Source organism: Balaenoptera physalus (assembly GCF_965194825.1).
Source record: "Balaenoptera physalus genome assembly, chromosome: 6".
Lineage (NCBI taxonomy): Eukaryota > Metazoa > Chordata > Mammalia > Artiodactyla > Balaenopteridae > Balaenoptera > Balaenoptera physalus.
The window spans coordinates 53,560,554-53,587,755 of record NC_138885.1 but is presented as its reverse complement, the minus strand read 5'-3'; the positions used below and the strand labels follow the sequence as shown (position 1 = coordinate 53,587,755).

Sequence of the window (27,202 nt, the reverse complement as noted above, 5' to 3'; positions counted from 1 at the left end):
CCCTTGCTCCTCTTGGCTCCCGCTGCGCACGTGTCTCTCTAACATTTGTACTCTGCGTGCACTTGTCTCCTCAGACTGACACAGAGCTGGGCTTCAAACTCAGAAGGGCACAATGACAGCCCTCAAGAAATATTTGTTGGAAAAATTAATGCAAGACTTCCGCCACCCTTTGACAAGTGAAAACAGTTTCTAATTTGTCAAACAGTTAACACCTTCATGGTAACTTTTTACTTCTAAAACTCTTAAGGATATTATATTCCCTGAGCTAGCTAAGACTGCTCTTAATGAAGAAAGCAAAAAAAAAAGCCCTGTCAAGGTCAAATGCCTATAAATCCCATCAGCTTAGAACTCAATCACTATCCCTCTAAAAATGGTATCTCATCACTGTTTCCATGATGGGAGGGGCAATCACGCTCTTTGATTCCTCCTGGCTTGACTTTTGGTATGTGGAGCTGGACAATTTAAGGAGTCCTTCTTGCTTAAACAAAACATTTCAGAAAGGAAGGGATAAACAAACTGTTACTTCACGGCAGGAAAAAAAAAAAAAGTGTAAAAAAGCTCCAGTGCAGCTGAACTTGAGTGGCCTTAGGGAATCAAGGTCATTCTCAGAGAACAGGTACTACCAGGTCAGGGAGCAGCGTGCGCCCTTGTCTTCGTGAGACCTCTTCTTCCACAAGCCATTCACAAAGCCAAATGCCCCAAGACTTAGAAACACCTGATAGAAGAAAACGTATCTTGCTTCACCCATAAATGCCTATCTAAGCAGCCTCCAAGCTGTTCCTTGACTTCTGCTGTTCAAAACGTAGGATGTATTCATTCTCGCTTTCCATGAGTCTTTAAATTAGTGCACAAGCCAGTAAAGAGAGTCCTCCCCCCTCGTGAGGATCCGGGGCCCTTCAGGGAAGCACAGATGCCGCTCCTCTGCAGGAAAGACTGCGCTCCACGTGGGCGGTGGCCCTGTTCATAAATAAACCACACGTAGGACTTGAGTGTGGCACTACAGACTTACTCCATCTAAATAAAATAAAGTTTCTTATTCTAAAACGCACTCCAGCAAAACTCTACATAAGTCTGCGGAGCATCTCATGTTCTCACAGGCTTAGTAAATAAATGGACTTTTTAAATACTGACTTTTCATTAAAACCAGAAGGTTTGTTAGCAATATCCTCATGGCAATAATAAAATACCCATTTTATTCTCTGGTTCCTTCTCCTCTATGTATTACCATCTAAAAATGTCCCATTTGTTTGTTCAAAACATTTCATATAAACGTCTAATTGTTTTAATAGAAGCAACTGAGAAATTATGCATAAAGGTTATCTTGAAATCAAGCTCTTATCTGGACATCTGTAACAAGTACCTTAAAGTTAGCAATTTTTAAAACCCTCAGAACAAACCGAAACTTCCATTCAATTACTGACCCGGAAAGCTGAATTTAAAAATAGGGTTAAGGAGCTTCCCTGGTGGTGGAGTGGTTAAGAATCCGCCTGCCAATGCAGGGGACACAGATTCAAGCCCTGGTCCGGGAAGATCCCACATGCCGCGGACCAACTAAGCCCGTGCGCCACAACTACTGAGCCTGTGCTCTAGAGCCCGCGAGCCACAGCTACTTAAGCCGGCACGCCTAGAGCCCCTGCTCCGCAAGGAGAGAAGCCACCGCAATGAGAAGCCCACGCACCGCAACGAAGAGTAGCCCCAGCTCGCCGCAACTAGAGAAAGCCCACGCATAGCGACGAAGACCCAATGCAGCCATAAATAAATAAATGAATAAAATTTTAAAAAATAAAAATAGGGTTAAGAGGAGAAGGGAGTAAAGGACCTGTTTCGGGCACCTATGAGCCAAGCACACTGCTATGTATAGCTATGTGTGTCAGATGTTACAGAAAACCCGAACGAACTTTTTGGCCAGCTAAAATATTTTGTGTAGGTTCTCACCTTTAGTCTTGGCACGAACCCTATGAAACAGGAATTACTATCCCATTTTACAGACAAAGCGACAGAGGTCCAGTAAACTACCCATGGTTCATCTGGCTTCAAAGATCACGCTTTTTTCACTATCTCCTATATATTTGTATTTTTTAAAAAGGAGGAGAAAAAAGCAGTGTGTATGTGTATATTTTTAGTGTACTACTATAGGTACAAAGCACTACTCTGTCCAAGGCACCTTATTATTCACTACAGGCAAGTTGTAATGTATAAAATAGTATCCCTGCGCACTAAGCAGTAAACATAATAATATGCTGGGAACTGCCAATGATAGCTTCCGTCCATCAAAGCTACTCTATATATACCATGCTATTCTTCATTAAGACATACAAAACGCCTTTAAGTTTGATTTTTCCCAGACATACAACAGGCACTTGGAAAGATATCAAGGGAAAAAACTTAAATATCAAATTAAATTAGCAAAGTCAGTTATGATACGAACTTTTATTCACATGTCTGGGTTTCCAAGACAATGTACATATAAAATTATCACCCTGAGGGTGTATTTAGATTTATGGCTGTACTTCAAATCAGCATAAGCATTTATCAGAAAAATAGTCTGTTAAAATTTATCGAATAGAGGTAGAATTAATGCATATTCCTAAATTAATGTATTTAGAAATAAATCTTTATAGAACAGTGTTTTACCATAACTCAGGTAACTTGTCATTCTGAATAAAATTCTACCACCAGAAATGTTTAACACTCAAGCCATTTTACCCAAGAGTCACATGGTTTATAGTCTTAAGATATACTGAGAACTTATACCCATTTAACCAGGTCAACTATTCCGAATACCATGGTGTTTCCAACAACAACTGGAATAAATTGAACTTGCACCCCTCCCCCACGATATACTAATAAATTTCCAAACAAACTCTAAGCCATTACTTCTTTTTTTTTATAAATTTATTTATTTTATTTTATTTATTTTTGGCTGCTTTGGGCCTTTGTTGCTGCGCGTGGGCTTTCTCTAGTTGCCACGAGCGGGGGCTACTCTTCGTTGCGTTGCACGGGCCTCTCATTGCTGTGGCTTCTCTTGTTGCGGAGCAGGGGCTCTAGGCGCACGGGCTTGAGTAGTTGTGGCTCGTGGGCTCTAGAGCGCAGGCTCAGTAGTTGTGGGGCACAGGCTTAGTTGCTCCGCGGCATGTGGGATCTTCCCAGACCAGGGCGTGAACCCGTGTGCCCTGCATTGGCAGGCGGATTCTTATCCACCGCATCACCAGGGAAGCCCCCATTACTTCTTTATATTTTAAAGAAAGCGACTTACGAATTGCTAAATTAAATTGCCTGCTCCCAAATTATAAGGAGAAAAAGGCACAGTCTAGGACCTATTCTTGCGAAAATATTTAACCTGAATCTAAACCTGCCTTTAGATTAAAGGAAAGCCTCTAGTTTACAGAAAATACAGAGCACAAACGAACAAGGTAAACACCAACACAAGGAAACAAATTCAGAGATGGTACATCCTACAAGTTCTCTGCTGAAAGCCAGCAGAGGGAGGGAGGAGGTCGTAAGATAGCATTTTTCTATATTTAAAAAAACTACAGGGACAAAAGCAACAACCCACAGTGCAATATGTAACCCTTGACTGAATCCTGGTTCCAAAAACCAGAAACGGTGACAAATGACATTTGGAGGACAACTACATAACAGTAAGAAATTACTGTTAATTTTATTAAAAGTGATAATGAGGTGGTGATTTTTGTCCTTAAGTCCTTAGCTAGAAATGCATACTAAAATTTGTCAGGTGATATTATATGATGCCTGGGATTTGCTTTAAAATATTTCGGCAAATTAATCCAACATTCTCTTTTCGCTAAAAGATGCTTTGCAAAAAAAGCTTCTACAATTCAATGCACTTGGGAAATACTAACTCCTCTGTCTCCCTTCAAGGAGATTGAGAATGAACATTAGAAATAAGGATGCTCAAAAGTCCTGCAGTTAAAAACAAAAACACCTGTTTTACTTTTGTTAACTCAGATCTTCCTGCTTATTTGAACATAAAACCTTGCTTCCCTGCATAATGTCTATTAATTTCCTGAGAGTCCATTTCTGTGGAACCCACTTTGGGAACTGCTGCCTTATCTAGATAAACCACCCTGAGGTAAGGTTCTCTTAAGTCACGTGCAAGCTTCAAGAATCCTGAATGATCAAATATTCACAACTGCATCTATTTGCAACTTAGGAGCCGCTCACCTTTTCTGTCTTTTGAGTCTATAAATTATTATATTTACTCTTTAAGCTAACATGCTTTAATTTATGTCATACTCCTTCTGTAATATGAAATTGCCACTGGAAAATTTCCCTCAAATGGACTTAAATTTTACTTATTCACATCCACTTTCTTGGAAATCTACAATGGAATAGATTTCAAATCCTTAAGTTTCAAACCACACCTAGTTTTCACTTTCAAAAGTATCTTGAGATATTTCAAAGGGTCCCTCCCCAAAACCCTCTCCAGAGACTCCTCAAAATAAGTTAACTGGCTTCACAGAAAAAAAACACAAAACAGAACAAAACATAACCTCAAATCAAAACTCTTTCACAGTCCTTCAGGTGGTACTTAGGGTTCCTAATAACTTACCTCAAAGACCCCCAGATTTCCATCTTTATGCACCAGAAGTGGTCCCATTCTTATGAACGGATCCTATGGGTACTCGAACAACTAAATCCCAAGGTGAATTCACCTTACCACAAATTCTACTTACTCCACGGCTAAAAGCTTCACAGCAAGCTTTGAATTATCTGTAGTTCATTTGAGAAAAACTGTGTCCTCTTCCCCAATACTTTTAAAAAATCCTTTGGAAATTCACTTAAAAGAACACAAAAATGGCTAACAAAGAAATCTAAGCTAGAAGTCACTACGACAAGGAAAGAATCAAATTTGATGTCTCCCTGGCATCTAGGAGGTAATTTACAACATTCAAAACCCTTTCATATACATTCCGTCATCTGACCCTCAAAACCCTGGAGAGACGCCTGTTTTCCATCATAACATATATCTAACATGGCTCAACTTGAAAGCTGACAACCTGTCAACCCTCAATTATCCTTACCATGGAGAGAATGTCGGCATAAATAATTTGATTCAGCTGAGCAGTGTAATGTCCCTCACCTCCCGGCTCTCAGTGGGGATGCTCAGGCCAGACCCTACCACATGATTTTGCTTGGGGGTACCTGCAGACAGCTAACTGTCCACAGGCATTTGGATCTTCATATATATCATCCTCCAGGCCTTTCCTATTATTCCACAAGGAGGGTAGACTCTCCTTTGAACTCACTACACCTGCCTAGAAGGGTCCAGTAGTATTTTTTGTAGCATCATCCCATGGAGCTTTCCATTTTCACCCATGCCAGTGTTCCCACATAAAAGAAGGACAATGTGTAACTGCAGGCAACACATACGAGGGCAGACAAAACTGCTCTGGAATAAAGTGACCCTGGTTTGGATCCTGGATCTTCCTGTCTTGGCCACGTGTGCTCCTTGCTCTCAGATCCCTCACAAGTACACGGCGCCCTCTACCTCCTAAGGCCGTCAAGGGTTGGGGGAGAGAGACCCTCCCCATGGTGAATAGCATAGAGCAGTGTTTAACAACTGCGGGTTGTCTGCCTGCCTCCCTTTCTCCCAGAAGGGGAAACAAGCAATTTTAAAAAATGACTAAGGCAAGCCAGGACCCCAACCATCAAGAGGCCTACAACCCATCGGCAAAGCAAGCAGGCAAACGACTGTTTAATAAAAGACAAAAAGAGAAAAACATTACAATCACTGTACAAGCAATGTGCTGGGGGGATTAAATAGAAGGAACCATTTACAGGCAGAAGGGGGAAATCAGAAAAAGGTGAATGAGAAAGCAATATTTACTTAAGCTAGGCCTTGAAGGACAATGAAAATTTCAGTGGTGGGAGGAGGGGAGGACAGCCTCCTCAGAGGCAAAACTGAAACGAAGTAGGACAGTTACAGTCTCAGTGGCAGAGACACAGGGAGGACAAGTGGGTGTGGTAAAGAAAGTTACAAATCAGACCATAGAGAATCTTGAAACCTATGAATAAAAGGGGAACAGCCAGGGCTCTTATCTGTCCTTGCATTAGCTACGGTGCTTTCAGCTGCAAGTAACCAAAACTACGTGACAATAAGGGACAATAAGTGACTTAAACTGGGGTCTCAAAACCTTTTGATCATGCAGCCCTAACAGTAAAAAAATTAAACATGTACCCCAATAACTTATACATAATTAAAACACTAGTTATGAATTACATGTGTATACTAATATAGTGTGTACATTATAAAACATCCATCAAAAACTCTTTAAAGGATGAGAATGATCCAAACAGTATTCTTAGGTTTATTTGCATTTATTAATACACATCCATACACAATTTTGGTGCCAACTCATTAAATTTGATTTAAAAGGCATTTTCTAATCTCAAATAAGACATGTTCTTATTCCTGTAGATTTACATCATTACCATTCAACTTTCTTTGCAAGAATCTTTTTAAACCACTTGCCTATTTTGTTGGAGTCAGTTTACTTAAAACTAGATGATATAACCCATAAATCCATTTACATGGATAGAGTTCACCAAAGACAAGAATAAGAATGAGGGGCTTCCCTGGTGGCGCAGTGGTTGAGAATCTGCCTGCCAATGCAGGGGATACGGGTTCGAGCCCTGGTCTGGGAAGATCCCACATGCCGCGGAGCAACTAGGCCCGTGAGCCACAACTACTGAGCCTGCGCATCTGGAGCCTGTGCTCCGCAACAAGAGAGGCCGCAATAGTGAGAGGCCCGCGCACCGCAATGAAGAGTGGCCCCCACTTGCCGCAACTAGAGAAAGCCCTCACACAGAAACGAAGACCCAACACAGCCATAAATAAATAAATAAATAAAATTTTAAAAAAAAAATAAGAATGAGGGTACCACTGTCAATTCCACTAGGTTGTAAAATGCCTCCTCTTCCCTCAGGCGACCTTCTATAACCTAAGTGACAAGAAGACTTTCAGATATACCAACCAGTGTCAACTCATCTATTAAATATTAATAAAGCTTATTTTTTTTCTAGATAAACTTTTAGTATTTTCTTTCTTCCCATATTGGATGGTCTGGCACACTCCACTTTGGAGATCACTGCCTCAAACAATAATTAAAAAAATTTTCCCACATAAGAAGTTCTGAGTCACAGTGGTTTTAGGGTTGGTTAATTCAGCAGCTAAAAAAAGTCCCTGTGGTCTTAGGCCCCTTCCGTCTTTGTACTCTGTGATTTTCAGAGTGTCAACCTGTTTTATTGTGCTGACAATCTTAGGTTCTCAATATGGTGGGACCCAATAGTTGGTCACACACTTACTCATTAACCAGTCACTAGCAACAGGTATGGTATTACTAAAGTTGACTTGGCTTAATCAAGATGCATTCCCTGGGACCGGAGGTACACCCAACTTACCCTGCAACACATGGGCAATGGAAAACTAATCAAAAGCAGGATTATGTTATCAAGCAATGTGGTAAATTCTTACAGCAATGGGACCCTGCTATGAATCATGTAACCACCAGACCATGAGTGAGCCTAGACCCAGGCAGAAAAGCCACCCTGCTGAACCCAGCTCCAATTTCTGAATCCCAAGCAAATAAAGGGTTGTTGGTTTAAGCCACAAGAAGGAAGGGAGGACCAGGATGGGGAATGCTGAGGTATGGGCAAGAAACTATCCCTGCCACAGCACTCTACGTATGTAGGACAGTGGGTGAAGAAAGAACAATGCTGTTTCATTTCCACAGAATTTTTAAAATTCAGTCATCTAGTTCAGAGTCAGCAAGCACTCAATAAACATTAAGAATTGATGTTACTAATCCCAAGTAATTTAGTATAAAGCATGGCAGACAGAGGGGAGTATAATGGGTTACATGGGAATAATGACCAACTTCCGAGTTTTTTGCAGTAATTCAATATCCTGTTACACAAGTGCCTGTGCACACAGCAATTCAAATCCCCACAGAGTGTGGAAAAGTCTACTACTCTCAAGACTATAGGGTATATATCACAGGAGCATTAAAAATGTTCACATTCTTTGGCATATTGGTATGTTGTTATGACCATCAATACCACTTTTGGAAACATACCCTGCATTAGACAGAGAGCTCTTTTTGTTTATCCAGCTCCCTCTCTCTTCCATTAATAATAACCCCCTTTTTTGTGGGATACTTTGTCTCCCCACAGTCCCATCTTGTGGGTCTAATGGGGACTGCCAACCGTAACTCTCCTTTGGCTGGCATCAGGCCAATCTGGGTTCTCTCCAGGGTTTTCTCAAATTGGAACTAAGAACAAAGAGTCAGTTTCTTGATGATGAGAGGTTTTGAAGGTACCAGCAGCCAGGTACCCCTGTGTGCTGGGCCCTATGATTTTTTAATTTATTTTTTATTGGGCCCTGTGATTTAATGATGAGTAAATCACATCTGAACCAAAGGGCTCTGATAGCCTGAGAGATATTTCTTTCCAAAACACCTAAATGTCAAAATGGGCTGGTTAAAATAAATTATAGTAATGTATGTAATGGATTTACTAAACAGCCATTAAAACAGTGCCAAAGAAGAATGTACTGATATGACAGGAGAAAAAACACATCACATAAGTATATACTGTACTCTAAACTGTGCAGATACATTACATGCACCCTTGTGTGTCGAATCTTTTACATATTTCTTCAAAAGCACACGTAACAGAAGATCCCATTTTTGCATGAGCATATATGCATGGAAAGGTCATAGAGACTTCCCCAACTCCGACCCCAACTCACAGAGGTAATAAGCCTCTGTTCTGGGTGTGGCAGGGAGGGTGGTGAGTGGTGAGTCACCGTGGTTCCGGGCTGTACGGCTGAACATCCTGGGTTCACATCTATATAGTTGCAACTGGAAGATTTTTACTAATAAATTCCCGCATGGTAGTGGCAAAATCTGTGCTAAAATTCAGGGACTATGCCATCCCTCTGCAATACTTTTCTTGTCCTTGACATTCCTACCTATATGACTCTTCTTTCCAGAATATTCTCCTTGATCACACACACCTGCAGGAGCCCCTAAAGACAACATCTACCCTAGAAAGGCATCCCTCATCAGTAACACAGCCAACCCAAACCAGAACCCCTTCGACACTGCACAAGATAACGTCTCCCGATAGCCTACATTATCAAAAGTCCTCCACGAACCTACAAAATCCATTCTCCTCATAATAAAAAACCAGAAGCCATTCTTCTGCTTTGCTGCTCTTGTCCCCTTCTGTTACACTGATAACCAAGTCTCCCAACTTCATTAGCAAATACTGCTTCATAACACTGTCTCTCCACGCACACCTGAAAATGGCAGCCTTTTTATTTTATAGTCAGACAATCAGAACTCATTGATGCATCCTCTTCCTGAGGTTTAAACCCCATTGCTTAATATTTTAAAAAGATGGTCTTCTGAGAATAAGTTTAAAGAGCTGAAGATGAACAGGTTGCTCAGACATAAAAGAGCCTATAGCTTAGCACATAATTTTATTTTAGAACCTTTTAAAGAAAGTCCATACCAGCTTCCAGATGAGTGTCAAGTTGCACTCAGCGCTCTTAAATAGGCAAGCAGGACACAGTACAAACATTTAGAGTCACAGTGAAAATGGGTCACCTGCAGCCTACTACTTCTTTGCCGTTAAGCCAATAGCATAAGGGAAGAATTTATTTAGCACAGAAAGTGCTGCAAAATCAGACTTACCCAGACATCAGTAGAAAGAGCCCAAGAAGGATGTCACCAAAAATGGGACATTTATCCAGGCTTTGTAATTCAGCTGAGAGATACCGAGAAGAAAGGCAAATGATATGTTCATTACTTATTCTAAAAAAGATGTACAGATTTGAGAAGTGATTTCCTTAAGAATGCTGTCTGGGTTACTAGTCCAGATTATAAATCGCACTAGACCCTGAAGCCTACTTAATAAAAAAGAAGTTGAAAATAAACAAATGATTAGTTTGAGGTATGTAAATTTCTGAAACTCTCTTGGGAAGAAAGTTTTATTACCATTATTACTGAACTGTTCTTAATCTCTGACATCAAAGCATAGATGTTAACCCTGGGGTTCTGAAACCCGAATAACTCATAAATGAAATGCCACATATTAACATTAGTCTGTTTGTCAAGTTTTAGCCAATTCACTTGTGACTCCATGAATAAAGAGAGATATGGGGGTGGGAATAGGGAGAATCAGAAGACCTAGGTTCAAGTTCACCTCCACCGCTTATAGATGATATCAAGCAAACTGATCTAACTTGTCCCGCCTCAGTTTACTTAACTGAGGATTTAAGGATTAAAATATGTAAGTAAAGCCCTTTATAAACCCCAAAGTACTATTCTAATATTACAGCACTGGCTCCAGAATGCCTACATTTCTCAAACTATTGGATAGTCACAGAACTTTACGGTTGAAAGGTAATCCCATTACAGGGACGATAACAATGAGAAAACTAAGGCCCAGAAAGGCTTAAGAGCCTAGTAAACAGACAACATTTGTAAACTGGTGGGAGGTTGGGAAGAGGTTCTAGTTTTTCCACCACTGAAATATGCATTTTAAAGGATGGTTCAAAACAAAGCTATCCTAGGAACTAAAACAAATCTCTCCCCAGCAATACATATATTTCTTCTGCTTTATTTTGCTTTTGTAAACTTTACTCCTGTAACTTACAAGTTAAAGAAACTTTTCATCAGAAAGATAAAAACTAAAGCCATCTCTCTGACTACGAGACTCACAGCCTACTTGTAACCCAACCCAGACAAAAACCTTTACAATTGGGTTAGAAATGTCTAATGGAAACATCGACATAACATGAACCTCCAGCAATGCTGGCAGGCATCATTATAATATGGATTACAGTTCTAGCAGCCCAGGGAAACTGATTTGAATGTTCCTGGGAGATAAAGAATTAATCAGCAACTCAGAGGGGGGTGTTGCCTAAAAATGAACAATTTAATGGAGAAAATTCCATTGTCTTTAGATTTGTGCCCTCAATCACCCACTATCAAAAACCCACTATGGCACCAAATAAATTGTGTGTGGTTAAAGAGACGAAATGTTCTTTTCTACAGGCTGTTATGGGAAGCAGAAAAAGGCTGACTATGAATCAGTTATGTTTTAGTTCCACGATGGACATAAATTATGATAATTTAGACATTCTGGTGGTTAAACCAAAAAAGCAGGAAAACCATGGCTCCCAAGTCCCAGTAAAAGTTAAGTTTGTGGTATCACAGCTGAAAGACAGGGTCATGAAAACTGACCTTAAATTTATTTCTGGACTTTCCTGCCTCCACTAAAATCGATGACACTACTTCCCATCTCTTATTGTCAAATCACAACAATCCGGAAGCCTGGACCGAATTCACTTGGCAGGTAACAGGAGCAACACTAAGAGGAAGTCCTGAAGGATGTCAGATACCATATTTCCTTCACTCCCACATACTTTTCATCTTAATACCGCCAGGATATATTTACGATGAGTTCTGACTGACACCCACCAAGCATTCTGGCTGACACAAATTTTGCAAAAACTGGCATACTCCAGGGGACGTCCCTTGTGAGATCTTCAGTAGCTTAGATGAGTAAAACATTCAGACTACCACTATAATGAACATCTCTCGGTGGCTCATAAATTCTTTCATTCCCAGCAATCAAAAAGCAGCTGTTAAAATCCTGGAATCTTCCTAGTAGCAGATCTTAAATACCTCCAAGCTGGCCAGGGAAGCTTCCCAACTGCTTTCTTCTCCTTCCCCTCCCCCATCCCAGGAGTGCCAGGCTGGCAGGAATAACGATGACCCAGGAAGGAAAGAAAAAAAAAAAGGGAGAGAGAGAGTAGCGGATCTGGTGAAAGCAGAGATGCAGACTCCCTTCATTTCCACTACGCAGAAATACCAACTCTCTGTACCAACTCACCAGGTTTCTCCTTTCCTCTCCTATCCCCACCCCCCTCCAAACACATTAACTTCTGCATTCTGATGGTCTGGCATTTGGAGTTAACGACCTCAGCAGTCCTAAGGCCATTCCTCAAAGATTTTTAACCAGTCACTTCCTTTCCATGCCAGAGTTCGAGGCCCATCCCACGGGAAGATTCAGCTTCCTTTTACCTCGTAACCCGCCCAGACGGCGATGCTCCTAGGGTCAAGTTCAAGATGAAGGTGCCCTCCTAACCTCCCGGAGTTGACTCAAGCAGGGAACAGCGCTACCGAGACGAGTCCCATCCCTCGAGACACGGGGATCTGGGGTTGCCAACAGTGGGCTGGAGGGGGTTGGGAGGGGTAGACTGTCGCCGAGCCCGGCGTCCTCCGAAGCCCTGGCCGCGGCGCCGTATTTCTACCTGGCCACCGCCGCATTTCCTCCCGGAGCCTTACACAATAAGTGAAGTAAGTTTTGAGAACGCCGGTCCAGAGACATTTCTGTCTGCAAACTCGGCACACAATGCCTTGGGGCTTCCTTCCTCGCCAGCCGTTCCGGAAAGCTGCCGCGCCAAAGCGGGGAGCCCGTCACACCCACAGCGCTGCGCGCCCGCACCCCAAAGTCCGGCAGGAAGACCGTGCGCCCTGACATAAGTCCCCCCAAAGAAGTGAGCACTCTTCAGTCTCCAAGAACGGGGGGGGGATACACAATCTTGAAACAATTCTCACTCTCCCTCAAAGTCTAATCCTAGCTCACCCCCCCACCCCCCAAAAAATAACGTGGATATACTCATCGCAGTGTTCTTGGAAGCGAAGCAATACTTTCAGCCAAGAGTGGGGCAATATGACTCCCTCCGAGGCTTAAGTTCACCCGTCAACTTCGCGACCCACGCTCACCTACCCTCCGGGGGCGCCCTGGACCCCGCGGTGCCAGGCGCGCTTCTTCCTCGCCTCCCCCAACCCCAGGTACCAGGCACAGCCCAGGCCCTTGCCAAGCCCGAAGGCAACAGAGGAGGCGGGAAAGGGGGCGCGGAGACGCGCCGGGCGGAGGTGGTCCAGAAACTCCAGCGTGCCGCCGCGCGTTCCCGGCAACCCCGAACCCCAGCTCCGCCCGGGGCCGGCTCGGTCCGGCGCGGAGCTGAGGCGAAGGGAAGTCACCGATTCTCCAGAGCCGCCAGGACCGAGGCCCGAGGCGCCCAACATGTTCGTGCCTATCCCCGGAAAGCTCCCGGGTGTGCCCAGCGAAGGGGGGGCAGGGAGGCTCCAGAAACTTTCCCACATGCCTTTCCACTCTCCCATCACCCTCTCCTCCTCCCGAGACCCCTGCTCCGCTCTGCACCGCAGCAGCTGGCGCTGCCCGGGACGCGCGGAGGCCGGCGGCGGCGCCAGGGCGGCGGGAGTTACCTACCGGGAAAGTTTCCAGCTCCTCGGTGCGGTTCCCCACCGCTAGGGCCGGGCCTCGGGGCGCGGCCAGCTCTGCGCTCCGCGGCTGCCTCTCCGCCAGCTCCCAAGGCGGCCGCTGCTCCCGCAGCTGCCACAGCTAAGGCTGCGCTCCGGCCCGTCCCCCCGCCTCGCACGGCCCACACCGGGGCCTCATTGGCAGCGCGAATCCCCGCCCTTGCGCGTGTTCCCGAAGGCACCTTCCTCTCGCGCGCCCGCCCGGGCCGCGCCTCCCGCGCCCCTCCCAGCCCAGGCTTGCGGTGGCTCCCGGGACCTACTGGGGCCCGGCGCGCGAACTTTCTGCGGGGTCCCCAGCTTCCCCCTTGGGGGCTAGTCCCTCGAGGCTGCGCTTGGGTCCCTGCAGGATTGGACCCAAGATGGGCGATAGTCCATCTTTTTTTCAACCTCTAAAAAAATCAGTGAAGTGGCCTGGCCTCCCCTCCTTGCTGCATTTTGAAAACAGCCGAGGAGGACATATGGGAGCAATTAACCAAGATGAAGTTTTGGTGGATGCTTTAGGGTGACTTGTGTGGCTTTCTTGAATTTTCTCTGCCTCACTTAACTACACACACACTCACTCACTTTCTGGGGCAAGAATGAGCTAAGGCAGATGTAAGGTGTAAAGGGCACCTCGCCTGCTGTGTCTTTTTCTTTCCCGAACGCGAATTAGGGAGGTTTGGGGACCGGTGATTGCCTCGAGCGTCCCCGGGGCCGGGTCCCAACAGCCTCCTCCAGCCGCTCGGGGCTGGCCCTGTGTTGTCTGTGCTACATCCTTGGAGGGCCAACGTCATGCTTGTATCGGCGGGAGGAGGGAGGTATGGAGGTAGGAGAAACACAAAGATGCTATTATTGTTTCGGTCGGTAGCAGTAAATTAAATTCCCGAGTTCCCAAAATGTTTTGTTATCCCCCAGCAGAGCAAAAGCCGGGGTAGGGCCTATGGATTCGGGAATCCTGGGTTCCCAGGCAGGCAATTCAGGCTGGGGGGCGCAGCCTACTCCACACCCGAAGCCTTTTAGACCAGCCTTGTTCACGGAGGGATCAACTAGGATGTTGCTGCCTTGTGTGGCCTGCGGGAATCATGCACGGGTCACCCCAAAGGTGTGTCTAGAGAAGGCAATACAGAAGTTGCTATAAATGGATTTATTGGCAACCCCTAACCTTGCTGTGGCAAATCCGCCTTTAAAGACAGCTGTGTTTTAAACAAGTCCCCACATAAAAACTTCAACCTCACGCAGAGCTTCCCAACATAAAGATACCCGGTGAGAGGAGCGTCCATATTTAAAGTTCCCGTGAAAAGGGACAGGAAGTAAAATGCCACACAATCTCTTTACATAAATAAAAGATGACTGAAATTTGCTGGATTTTTCACCCACAGTTTCAAAGGCCTGATTATTACTGTGCTGATATTTGAGCAGTAAACATATCAGCAGGCTTGAAGTCTTCCTGAAACAAAGCAGGATATGAATATTTAAAATAAAATATAAACTGACTAAATCAGAAGAGCTGTTGACTTATTTCTTCACTCTGAAATGTCCCATTGCTGAAAAATATGGTAATATGTTTTAATTTCTCTTGAAATGCACAAAAGTTACCAATCTTTCAACAACAGATGAAAAAGCAGGACAGCAACCTCAGTAATAAAAGGATGACACAAATTACAGAAAAAGAAAAAAAAACTCTACGCTAATCTAACTAATCTTAAATATTAAGATATAAAAGAAACAATCCTAGGGAAATAGACTGGTACAGTTCCCTGCCTCCGACTTCGACTTCGTTATAATAGGTGAAATGTATAAATGGATGAAATTTACAATTTGTATCACGTTCTTCTGCCTTTGGCTCTTCTAAGCTATATTCTCCAAGTTTTTGATGAAATTGCTCTGTTAAATTGGGCTTTGAAGACAATGAAATTCATTTTTTCCCCTCTATCCTCAAAGCTCCCTAAGTAGCAAGTAGAAAATCACATAAAGTAAATATGCTAATTACCGGCATCATCTTTAAATTATTTCTAGTTGAAAATTTTTTGTCTTTATAGCTTCAGAAGTCACAGTCATTAAAGAAGTAACTTCATCACTGCCTAGTTAGGAGTGTTTAACGTTCTAAACAGGCATACAGCTAGCAATCTGAAATTTGTACACAGAAGGGCCCTGTCTCCCCTTCTTCCTGTAGTGTTTATATAATCCAAACTACCTATGTTATTATGCACAATCTGATCTCCACCTTTAAACAGCTAACATTACATACAGTATGTCATACTAAGAACATCAAAGCTGTCTTAAGCTGTGAGTGAAAATGGTACATTTTATAGAAAACAAGGCCAAAAACACAGAGTAATAAAAATTCATGGGTGAGGAAAAAAAAGGGAGATCCATTAAGAGCAAGTCTGCAAGAAAAATTTATGAACATTTTGTAAGCAACTAAATAAGTGTAGTATTAGTGGAACACAGGTTCAAAAAATTAATTTTAATGCTTTTTAAAAATCTGCTTTTCCCTTAAAAAAATAAAAGATGTTTTTGGTTAGTTGTTAGGTGAGGGCTTGTTTGAGTTTTAGGGGGAGGGGAGGGCAAGAATCACCTCTTGCTTTTCTTACAGTATTTCTGCTCACCCTATCCAGTTTAAAAAGCTCACTCATTACATTTCTGTTAATTCCAGTCAAAAAAAATTAAAAGAAATATAGATCACATGAATGTTATATGTTGAACACGTTCACCAAGCATACATACAATATACTGGATTCTATTTTTAAATTTTCTGTCAGTTTGCCAGCAGTGTAGCTTTTCTCAGCAGAGTGAAAGAAAACAGCAAATAAACTGGCTATTTTACCCTACAATTTATTACCCAGGGCAATAGGCTGAGGAAGGCGTGAGAAAAGAATGTGCCTTGTGAGTGTTAGTACGCTATTTTCCCTTGCTCAGATTCTTAAGTACTTCTATTTTAAAGCAAGACTAAGTTAGGATCATAGCCAGTGTTTATTATGGTATGTGTAGTATAGAAGACATAGTGAGAAGCGAAATGTTTAAAACAGTATAGTACAGACTGCCAACAAACACATGAAAGAATGCTCAACATCACTAGTCATTGGAGAAATGCAAATCAGAACTACAATGAGGTATCACCTCACACCCGTTAGAATGGGCATCATCAGAAAATCTACAAACAACAAATGCTGGAGAGGGTGTGGAGGAAAGGGAACCCTCTTGCACTGTTGGTGGGAATGTAAATTGATACAGCCACTATGGAGAACAGGATGGAGGTTCCTTAAAAAACTAAAAATAGAACTACCATACAACCCAGCAATCCCACTACTGGGCATATACCCTGAGAAAACCATAATTCAAAAAGAGTCATGTGCCACAATATTCACTGCAGCTGTATTTACAATAGCCAGGACATGGAAGCAACCTAAGTGTCCATGAATGGATAAAGAAGATGTGGCACATATATACCATGGAATATTACTCAGCCATAAAAAGAAATGAAATTGAGTTATTTGTAGTGAGGTGGATGGACCTAGAGTCTGTCATACAGAGTGAAGTAAGTCAGAAAGAGAAAAACAAATACCGTATGCTAACACATATATATGGAATCTAAAGAAAAAAAAATGGTTCTGAAGATCCTAGGAGCAGGACAGGAATAAAGATGCAGACAGAGAATGGACTTGAGGACACGGGGAGGAGGAAGGGTAAGTTGGGACGAAGTGAGAGAGTGGCATGGACTTGTATACACTACCAAATGTAAAATAGATAGCTAGTGGGAAGCAGCCGCATAGCACAGGGAGATCAGCTCAGTGCTTTGTGACCACCCAGAGGGGTGGGATAGGGAGGGTGGGAGGGAGATGCAAGAGGGACGAGATATGGGGAGATATATATATGTATAGCTGATTCACTTTGTTATAAAGCAGAAACTAACGCACCATTGTAAAGCAATTATACTCCAGTAAAGATGTTAAAAAAAATAAAAAATAGAACAGTATAGTAATTAAATGCAAAAACTGAGGCAGGACTTCAAAAAAATTAAGGCAAGGTAGGCAATCCAGACTCAAAATAATTCAGCCCACAGAAACTTTTTGCCTACTTTGGAGTGTTTTTTAATGTTTACAGAATTCATTCTGCTTTGATCCATTCATGCCTCCTTTCCCTTTTAACGTTTTGGGGAGGAAACGAATTTTTTAAAACCTGGGGAATAATGAAATAAGTTGGGTTATATTTAGAAATCAGTTGGGAAAAACAAAGACATTACATACCCTTACACAGTTCCTGTGCGTGTGACAATCCACGGTCACACACATACACCAACGCATGGTCAGATGTGGGCTCATGGCAGACATCCATCCAGGGATATCAAAAGCCATACTTGTGCACAGTTATTCAGGCAGTTAAAGTAAAAGAGTTGTCTAACTGGACATACAAACCCCTCTGCAGGTCTAGCACATGGCCTGCCAATACTGTAGAAGCTCATCCAATAGGGGCTAGGCCGTGAATTATTTAAACTGATAAGGAATCCACTGAGGGAAGAAAGCAGGGAGGTAGATTCAGAGGTTCACATTTCCTTATTGGAATATAGGAGTAACTAAAATCCTGGGAGGATCTGGTTTAAGATGGCATGCCTCTAACATTTTAAATATAGATTTAGTCCAATATTCTGATGGTGAAATGGTCTGTTGGGGGAAATAGAAATTTCCCGTGTTCAGGAAGCGTAAGGTAATGCAATCAGGTAATAATCCCTCCAATAAACGTTGTTGAGTCTGGTTAAGATGGCTTAAAAAGGGCTTCCCTGGTGGCGCAGTGGTTAAGAATCCGCCTGCCAATGCAGGGGACACGGGTTCGAACCCTGGTCTGGGAGGATCCCACATGCCGCGGAGCAACTGGGCCCGTGAGCCACAGCTACTGAGCCTGCGCGTCTGGAGCCTGTGCTCCGCAACAAGAGAGGCCGCAATAGTGAGAGGCCCGCGCACCGCTATGAGGCGTGGCCCCCGCTCGCCGCAACTAGAGAAAGCCCTCGCACAGAAACGAAGACCCAACACAGCCATAAATAAATAAATAAATAAATAAATTAAAAAAAAAAAAAAAAGATGGCTTAAAAAGAAAGGAGAAATGTGTTGTTAAGTTTGAGTATAACAAATGCATTTTACTATTCCCCACCTTGTGAGGGGTGCCTTCCTTCTTCTCTGCAAGTTATATAAAATTCCGGACATTACAGTCATAATATCTAGACTCCAGTTCTGACTTTGGCAGTTATTGTTTGTGATTCCTGGCAATTCACTTAGTTTTTTTGAGCCTCCGATCCCTCAACTATGAAATAAGGAGGGTAGCATGGAATCTCTGCCTCACAGATTTGTTGGAAAGATTAAATGAAATAAGGTGAAAAGCACTTAATAAATTAGAAAATGCTCTACAAAAGCTAATTTTTATTTAATAAACAATAAGCTATGTTTTCCCTCCCCATTATCTGGGACCACTTTGATTGGAATAACAACCTAGAGACTTGATCAGGGCAGCCCAGAGGGCCCTTGTTTGCCAAATGTGAGAGGAAGAGTGCCTTAACGTTGATTCAGAAGTAGATAATAACTCCAATCAAGCCCTCAGAGACTCATCTGGGGGTAAATTGGCAGTTCTTGTCTCAAACAGTAGTAGTCAGGGGCCATTTTCATTATTCTTCTGTGTTAGTGATAAGGAAGAAAAATCGTAGTATGTATACAATACAGGTGGACCTCACTTTATGCAAATCAACATATGGAAATTCTTAATTACACAATATACTGATTAAAAGGAAATGTTTCTTCTTTAAAAATTCTTGCTGAGATTCTTTCCAAGTGCCACTACCATCTTATTTACATTATTAATAACTAATAATCATCCTTTCAATTCTGTGAAATAGTACTGATACGCTAAGGAGATTATGAGCTTCAACCCATATAAACATTTTTTGTAACACCAAGCACTAGTCAAAACTCCTTTGCAGTTGCATATTTATTTGAAGAAATATAAATCAGACACTAGCACCTACCACAAGATTTGGTTTAAAGGGCAGTGAACAGGAGGCATAAATATGGAGAGTCTAGCCTAACCGGAAAGTTCGGTTTTGTTTAAAAATCAGTTTGCTGTTTCCCCTTTGATGATCAAAAATCCTAACCCAGAAATGGATGAGGAACATTGATTCTATTGATGATGATGATAATCAATTTCCTAGAACAGAGAGAGGTTTCTCTACTAAAGGGCAATGTAGGATAGACAGAGACAACTTCCAAGCCAAAATGTTCATACAGCAAGATTCCTCCATTTAGAAAACTATTTTTTAAACTAGTCTTGCGATTTAATACAATAATTAGAAGTTCTATCTAAAACAGTCTATTAAAAATCTTTAAAGTTGGGGCAGAAATGTTTAAATCTACACTTTTGCACTCTAGATCTTTTGGGTGTGTCGTGTCTAAATGTTTCAATAGCTTTAACAGGAATCATGTCTGCCTAAGAGAAAATAGGGCATGATGTAATTATCACTGGGCTTCATTAGAGAAGTCACCCCTTACCTAGAGCATTTGTTCTAAAAACCAGCTACTTAGTAAAGATTGATTTGACTACCTAGTGAGCTGTAGCTAAAGCCCTGTTACCTTTCGGTGAATTCAAAGCTCTTCTAGCTTTCACAGCTAATCTATTGCCTCTCACTCTTCAAGGTTTTCTGTGCCTTTGAAAAGACCACCTGAAGGGAAAAAGATTACTGATACAATTACAATAGAAACAGGTTAAAACAAGACATCAGGAACCCAAAAGAAGACAGCAATCACTGGGGGTTAAAACTAGATGACGTCCTCTTAGGCTCTTCATCTTCTTTCTAATTCTCCACACCCTCACTCTGTCCCCAAGAGCCAACCAGAATGCTAGAGGCCTAAATTTTGTTAACAAAGAATTGGTACTTGCAATTAAAAAAAAACTGTCCTAATATTTACCTGGGAAGCTATATTTAACTTATTCAAAATCAGGTGGCATTTGGAGAAACTGGATCACTCATACATCGCTGGTGGAAATATAAAATAATACAGCCACTCTGGGAAACGATTGAGCAGTTACTTTAAAAAAAAAAAAAAAAGCAAACAAGAAAAAACCCTAAATATGCAACTACTATATGACCCAGCAATTACACTCCTGGACATTTATCCCAGTGAAATGAAGACTTGTGTTCACACGAAAACCTATACACAAATGTTCATAGCAACTTTATTTGTAATAGCCAAAAAGTAGAAACAACCTAGACATCTGGCAAAAGACGGATGGTCAAACAAACTGGTTCATCCATGCCATGGAATACTTACTCAGCAATAAAATGGAATGAACTATTGGTGCACACAACTTGGATGAATCTCCAGGGCATTATGCTGAATGAAAAAAAGCCAATTCTAAAAGGTTACGTACTGTGTGATCCATTTATATAACATTCTTGAAATGATAAAATTATAGAAATGGAGGACAGATTATTGGTTGCGAGGAGTCAGTGCTGGTGCCAGGTGGAGGGAGGGCAGAGTGGCTATAAAAGGACAACAGAAGAGATCCTTGGAGTGATGAAAATGTTGCTGTTTCTTGACCATGTTGATGTCAATATCCTTGTGGTACTGTTCTATAGTTTTGCAAGATATTACTATTTGGGATAAACTGGGTAAAGGGGACAGGAAAGCTCTATGTTAGTTCTTACAATTGCATGTGTTGTAAAAAGTGATCCCAAGACAAAAAGTTTAATTTAAAAAAATCAGATGGCAAAAAAAAAAAAAATACTCAGGAAGATGAAAACCAAAATAATAATAGAAAAAAACTGTCATTAAACAAAAGGTCCTGTGTATCATCACTCAGAATGACAAACGTATCAAAAGCAAAGAGAGTCTCAACATGTTGATTAAAACATACCATCCAGAGGCCGTTGAGAAGAGTGATCTGTACAATAAATAATGCTGATGACCAAATGGCAGAGCTGTTTAAAGTCTGGTCATAGTGAATCTGACAGCTTTTCCCAACTAGAATGTGAGCTCCATAAGGACAAGGAATATGTTGCGTGATTGAATGAGTATAAGTTGTGCATTTTTTCCCAGTTATCTATTGCTGTGTACTAAACCATCCCAAACTCAGTGTCTTTGTATAATAGCGATCTAGGGTTTGCCTGGGCTCAGCTAGGCAGTTCTCACTCAGGTTGCAGTCAGAATGTGGCCCTGGTGGGGTCTGGAGCCTGGACTAAGAAGACCCAGAAGAGCTGGGGCTCCTTAGACATCTCTCTATCTGTCTCCACGTGGTTTCTCCACATGGTGGCCCCAGCATAGCCAGACCTCTTACATGGTAGCTGAGGGCTCGCAGCACAAGTTCCCGAGAGCATCTGTGGAAGGTGCGTGGCCTTTTCTAACCCAAACTCAGAAGTCACACAGCAACCTTTATTGCTCTTGTTGAGAGTGGCCATGGTGTAATAAAAAGGCCTTGGGCTTCACAGACAGGCAGACCTGCATTCACAGCTCAGTTCCCACTTCTTGACAAAGTGATTTAACCTCTTTGTAACCCAAGGTGAAACTGTTTTCTTAATAACTGGCATCAGAATTCACCTTTAAAAGGTATTTACTGGGAAAACATTTATTGGGTCAGGAGGTAAGAACTTTGGACCTCAGTGTAAGTTGAGAGGCAAGGCATTACAGACAAGAGCTAGGCAGCTCTGAGTGTGACAAGAAGAGGAACCTGTTTTTGCTTCTGAGGAGAGGAGGTAAGAAACTGCAAGATAGCAAAAGGTGCAAAGCAATGTGTATGACTAACCACCCCTCCCCACTACCCTGAGAAGTTCCCTTCAACGGAGAGGCTAAAGGACATTATAATAATGATAGAATGCCTTACTAAACTGAAGGTTGTTTACAGTCATGTGTTGCTTCTGTGTGTCCTTCTGTGCCATTCTCCCTCCCTCTGCAGCTGACATACGAATTATACTTTAATGACAATGATTGTATTCACTTTTCAATGTAATGGCACAGAGTAGATATTCAATAAATAGTAACAGGTATTATAGTTATTGATCAAAAATTCAAATTTTACACGTCTTGATAAAAGTGACTGATTATTCTTTTTTTTTAAAGATTTGTTATTTACTTATTTATTTAAATTTTATTTATTTATTTATTTATTTTTGGCTGCATCGGGTCTTCATTGATGCACGTGGGCTTTCTCTAGTTGCAGTGAGCAGGGGCTACTCTCCGTTGCAGTGAGCAGGGGCTACTCTCCGTTGCAGTGCACAGGCTTCTCATTGCCGTGGCTTCTCTCGTTGCGGAGCACGGGCTCTAGGCGCGTGGGCTTCAGTAGTTGTGGCACGTTGGCTCAGTAGTTGTGGCTCACGGGCTCTAGAGCGCAGGCTCAGTAGTTGTGGCACACGGGCTTAGTTGCTCCGCGGCATGTGGGCTCTTCCCGGACCAGGGCTCTAACCCGTGTCCCCTGCATTGGCAGGCGGATTCTTAACCACTGCGCCACCAGGGAAGTCCACTGATTATTCTTGATATACCAGTTAAGGCCATCAGAGAAAACTAAGCTTAAAAGGGCTTAACCAATGATAGTGTGGTACTGGCTCACTTAAGTGGCAAGGCCACAGGTAGAGTAAGCTTCAGAACTGGATGATCCAGAAACTCAACAAGGTCATCAGAGGTTGATTTTCTTTCCACCCTCTGCTCAGCTATGTACCATGTGACCTCCATCCTTCACCTTAAAGCCAATTCCCCCTGGCAGTGGAACGTGGCGGCCAACCGCAACTGGACTGTGTTCCCCTGTTTGCATCTAGTAGGAGAGAACGCACATTCTTGTCCCCACATTATAAGCAAGAGTCCTGAACATCACCTTTATTGGACCGTCTAAGGTCCAGTGTCCGCTTCTAAATCAGTGACAGTGGACAGGGGCAGGGATGTACTGACTGGCCTGAGTCAGTCGTGGCCTATCTCTGGTGTGATATCTCTGGTGTTAGAAGAGGCGGTGGTTAGTTTGCCTCGAAGCATGTGGGCAACGCCAGGAAAGGGTAAGTTCCCCAAAGAATATCAGATTAGGGAGAAGCAAACAAACAAATATCTACCACAACTGGCAAATATTACAGGCAAAAATCCTCCAGATTATGAACTATATGGGGGGAAATAATCAAGGGGAGCTTTGGTGATTAAAAAACAAGTTATATGCTTTTTTTTTACCACAATTTGGGAATCACAGATATAACAAGAAAAAAAAAAACAAAGGGAAGAGAAAAGGATAATAGATGGATTGAAAATGAAAACAGAAGTATTGGAAAGAAAAAACATAGGCAAAGATAACTTAATTGTAAGAGTCTTGGCTCGAGAAGAAGCTAATAGGTTTCTTTTTTCCTTGAACACAAATGACACAGAGGCCTAATTATAAGGTTTATTAGAGTCATCAGCAAAATGGAACAGAAAAGAAAAGAACAAGAACAACTTGAAATAAGTCTCACCTAAAAAAGGTGGGAACAAGTAAAGAAGCATCTGAAACCCAATTATCTAATGGCAATATTTATGCAACCTTTTTCCCTTTTAATGTATAAATTCTTTGAATACTACAAATGGAATAAAGATAGTTAACAATAAATACTGAAATTGTATAATATTTGCATTAGTGTCCTGTGGCTGCTGCCACGAATTACCACAAACCTGGGGGCTTCAAACAACAGAAATTTATTTTCTCACAGTTCTGGAGGCCAGAAGTTTAAAGTCAAGGTGTCAGCAGGACATTGCTCTCTGCTCCCTCCAAACGCTCTGGGAAAGAATGCTTACTTACCTCTTCCAGCTTTTGATGGCCCCAAGCATTTCTTGGCTGTGGCTGCATAACTTCAGCCACTGCCTTCACCTCTGCATAGCCTTCTCCTCTGTGTCTGGGTCTTCTCCTCTTCTGTCTCAAATCTCTCTCAGCCTTTCTTTCATAGAAACTCTTGTCATTGGATTTAGGGCCCCGACCTAGATAATCCAGGATGATCTAATCCCAATATCCTTAATTTAATCATATCCACAGAGACCCTTTTTCCCAATAAGGTGACATTCACAAGTTCCAAGCATTTGGACCTGGACATATCTTTTTGGAGGGCCGCCCCTCAACCTACTACAATATTTGTTAAAACAGAAAAATAAGCTAACCAAATTGTATAAAGATCCTAAGACTAGACTTAAATTTTCAAATCAATTATATTTGCTAATGAAATGCTTATTTTTTATTTTTTCTGTTTAATACAAGTAATTTATTGTATTAAATGAATGCACATATATGTAGTCATCTAGAAATTTGTATCATTGTAGTTAAAGACATGCAGAGCAATTAGCTTAATGACAAATGGGTGAAATCCATTTCCATTAGTAATTTTTTAAAATGCAAAAAAAGGGGACTTCCCTGGTGGTCCAGCAGTTAAGACTCCGCACTCCCAATGCGGGGGCCCCGGGTTCAATCCCTGGTCAGGGAACTAGATCCTGCATGCTGCAGCTAAAGATCCCACGTGCCGCAACTAGACATCCCGCATATTGCAACAAAGATGCTGCGTGCCACAACTAAGACCTAGAGCAGCCAAATAAATAAATAAATATTTTTTAAGGCTTTGGGGAGCCATCATACACACACTACCTTAATAACATATATATTTGAATTATAAAACTCAGCTTATAAGTCAGGGTCTAGTCAGGAAAATAGAAACCAAGCTAGGTATTTCAAAGAGAGGGCATTTCATCTAGGAAACAATATTGCTGGGAGAGCTGAAATGTCAAAAAGGGAGAGGTAGGTAACCCTGAGATTAGAAGGACAGGAAGACAGAAAGCAAGTGGGAAAACGAAGAGGAGGGGGCAGCACTATAATAGCACAGGACTGCACTTCTTACTGCGTCACTGGGAGCGCTAAATGGGATGCTGGGAACACCAGGGACAGGGCAGCCAGAGATGAAGTCACTTCTAGAGATACTGCCAGAAACAGAAAGAAAGAGACTTATGACTTCTCCCCTCTTTTCCTCTAATGCCTTCTAATTCTCTGCTGGCACCTTCTATTGGCAGAACTTAACAGGAAGCCAGCTAGAAATGAAGCCTGGGAAATGCACTTTCCAGGCTCTTAACCCCAACATTTCAAAGCAGATTATAGGAGGGCTGATGTAGAGCTCAGAGACAGCAGGTAAATAGTCAGCAGATCCAGTGATTTGGAAAAGCAAGTGTATTTCTACATTGCTGATAACACTGTGAGTCAGAGCACAGCTAGAGATAAGAAACTCTTCATACTCAATGACTAAACAGTGCCACTTAGGGGAACATAACTGAAAGAAATAACTTAAAGGCAAAAAAGAAATTAAAAATTTGTACCAAGATGTTGAAAGTGGCATCATTTATAACAGCAAAACCACGAAAACAGCCCATATACTCAACAGTAGGGAGATGATTAAGCAAACTGTGGTAAATGGATTTAATAAAATACTCTAAAGCTTAAAAAAAAAAAACCCATGTATTTCAAATAAGTGTGAAAATGTTCACATGAAATAAATTTAAGGGAAAAAAGTAGAACTTAGAACTGTATGTGTACTATAATAATTACAATTGTGTAAAAATGTACAAAAGCATATAAACAAAGATCAGGGGAGACGAAGTAATGGAACTAGTTTAGAGCTTAATGTTTCTTAGGCTTATTTTCTTCTATAAAGTTGCTTAAATTCTTAATTATAAAAGAAAAGTAAGCGAGTCTTTAATTGTATATTTAGATTCCAAACCAAATGAAAATTATGTGTTTCATGTTAAGCTGCTTTGAAGAAAAAAACCAACAACACACACACACACACACACACACACACACACACACAATACAACCTGGCTAACCATTCCCACCATAGCACTTTTTACAACTCTGGCATTAGTCACTGCCATGGCCCGAGGCCAGTGTCCAATTGGTCTAGAGATTTTATTTTACAACCTGAGAAGCCTGGCTCTCTCCCAGTGCCTCTGGTCTCCTGCCCTGAGCTGAGCCTTTCTTCTTGTTGCTATACTTTATGTATTTTACTACAGGCCAGGAACTGCTAAAGTTAACTAAAGCAATGAATAAAGATAACAGGATGGGTAAAAAACAAAACAACAAAAACCAAAACAAACAAACAAAAAACCCATTAGCCTGTTAATGACTATTCGGATTTTTGTAAATATTTATTGCTTCAAAATGGCCTGTTCTCCCCTGCCGCTGCCGGGTCCCCTGCACAGCCTGAAGTGCCTTATACCCTGCCTGAAACAAAACTCCCTAAACCCAGAGGGCAGAAAGGCCACACCTTTGATTCACCCCTCCCCCAGCCCATGTTGCTTCTCAGAACCTTGATATGCCAAGTACTTTGCACTCATGAACTCTGCCTCATTAACAGGCTCATACAGATGCTTGTCACAGCTGCCTCGCGACAACTGGGAGTCTGAGAGTATGTGGTTACAGCCGGGAAAGTATGACAGCATAACTGCCTCCTGCAGGGACCTGCTGGCAGATTGCCCAAGAGACCTTAGCCATCCCCTGGGTTGGCGCTCTGTGTGGTTGATTAAGCAGTTAGAGGCCTTCCAGGAGAACCAAGCGCCCAACTCGATCAGCTTGTCATTTTTGCCTTTTGTGATGACTTGAGAATCATCTTCCAAACGGTGTCTAGATTCCTGTTCCAGTTTCTCCACCTACCATCTGTGTGACCCTAGGTAAGTTATCTCAGCCTCCATGCCTCGGTTTCCTAATGTATAAAATGGGGAAAATAACAGGAAATAGCAGTAGCTGCTTCATAGTTTTGCTGCAAAGATCAGGGATAATGCCCTTAAGGCCTAATGGAGGATATTGCTAGTTTGCTACCCAAGATC

The 27,202-nt window shown here is 42.1% G+C and overlaps 1 protein-coding gene across 3 annotated transcripts in view; it reads right to left on the bottom strand.

Moving 5' to 3' along the window:
* Positions 1 to 13,511, bottom strand: part of TANC1 (tetratricopeptide repeat, ankyrin repeat and coiled-coil containing 1) — a 237,416-nt gene extending 223,905 nt beyond the window's left edge. For all 3 annotated transcript variants that reach the window (XM_082464864.1, XM_082464866.1, XM_082464865.1), the window contains exon 1: positions 13,336 to 13,511. The gene's annotated coding sequence lies outside the window, so the exon portion shown is untranslated. The remainder of the gene's footprint in view (positions 1 to 13,335) is intronic.
* Positions 13,512 to 27,202: the final 13,691 nt, after the last annotated feature.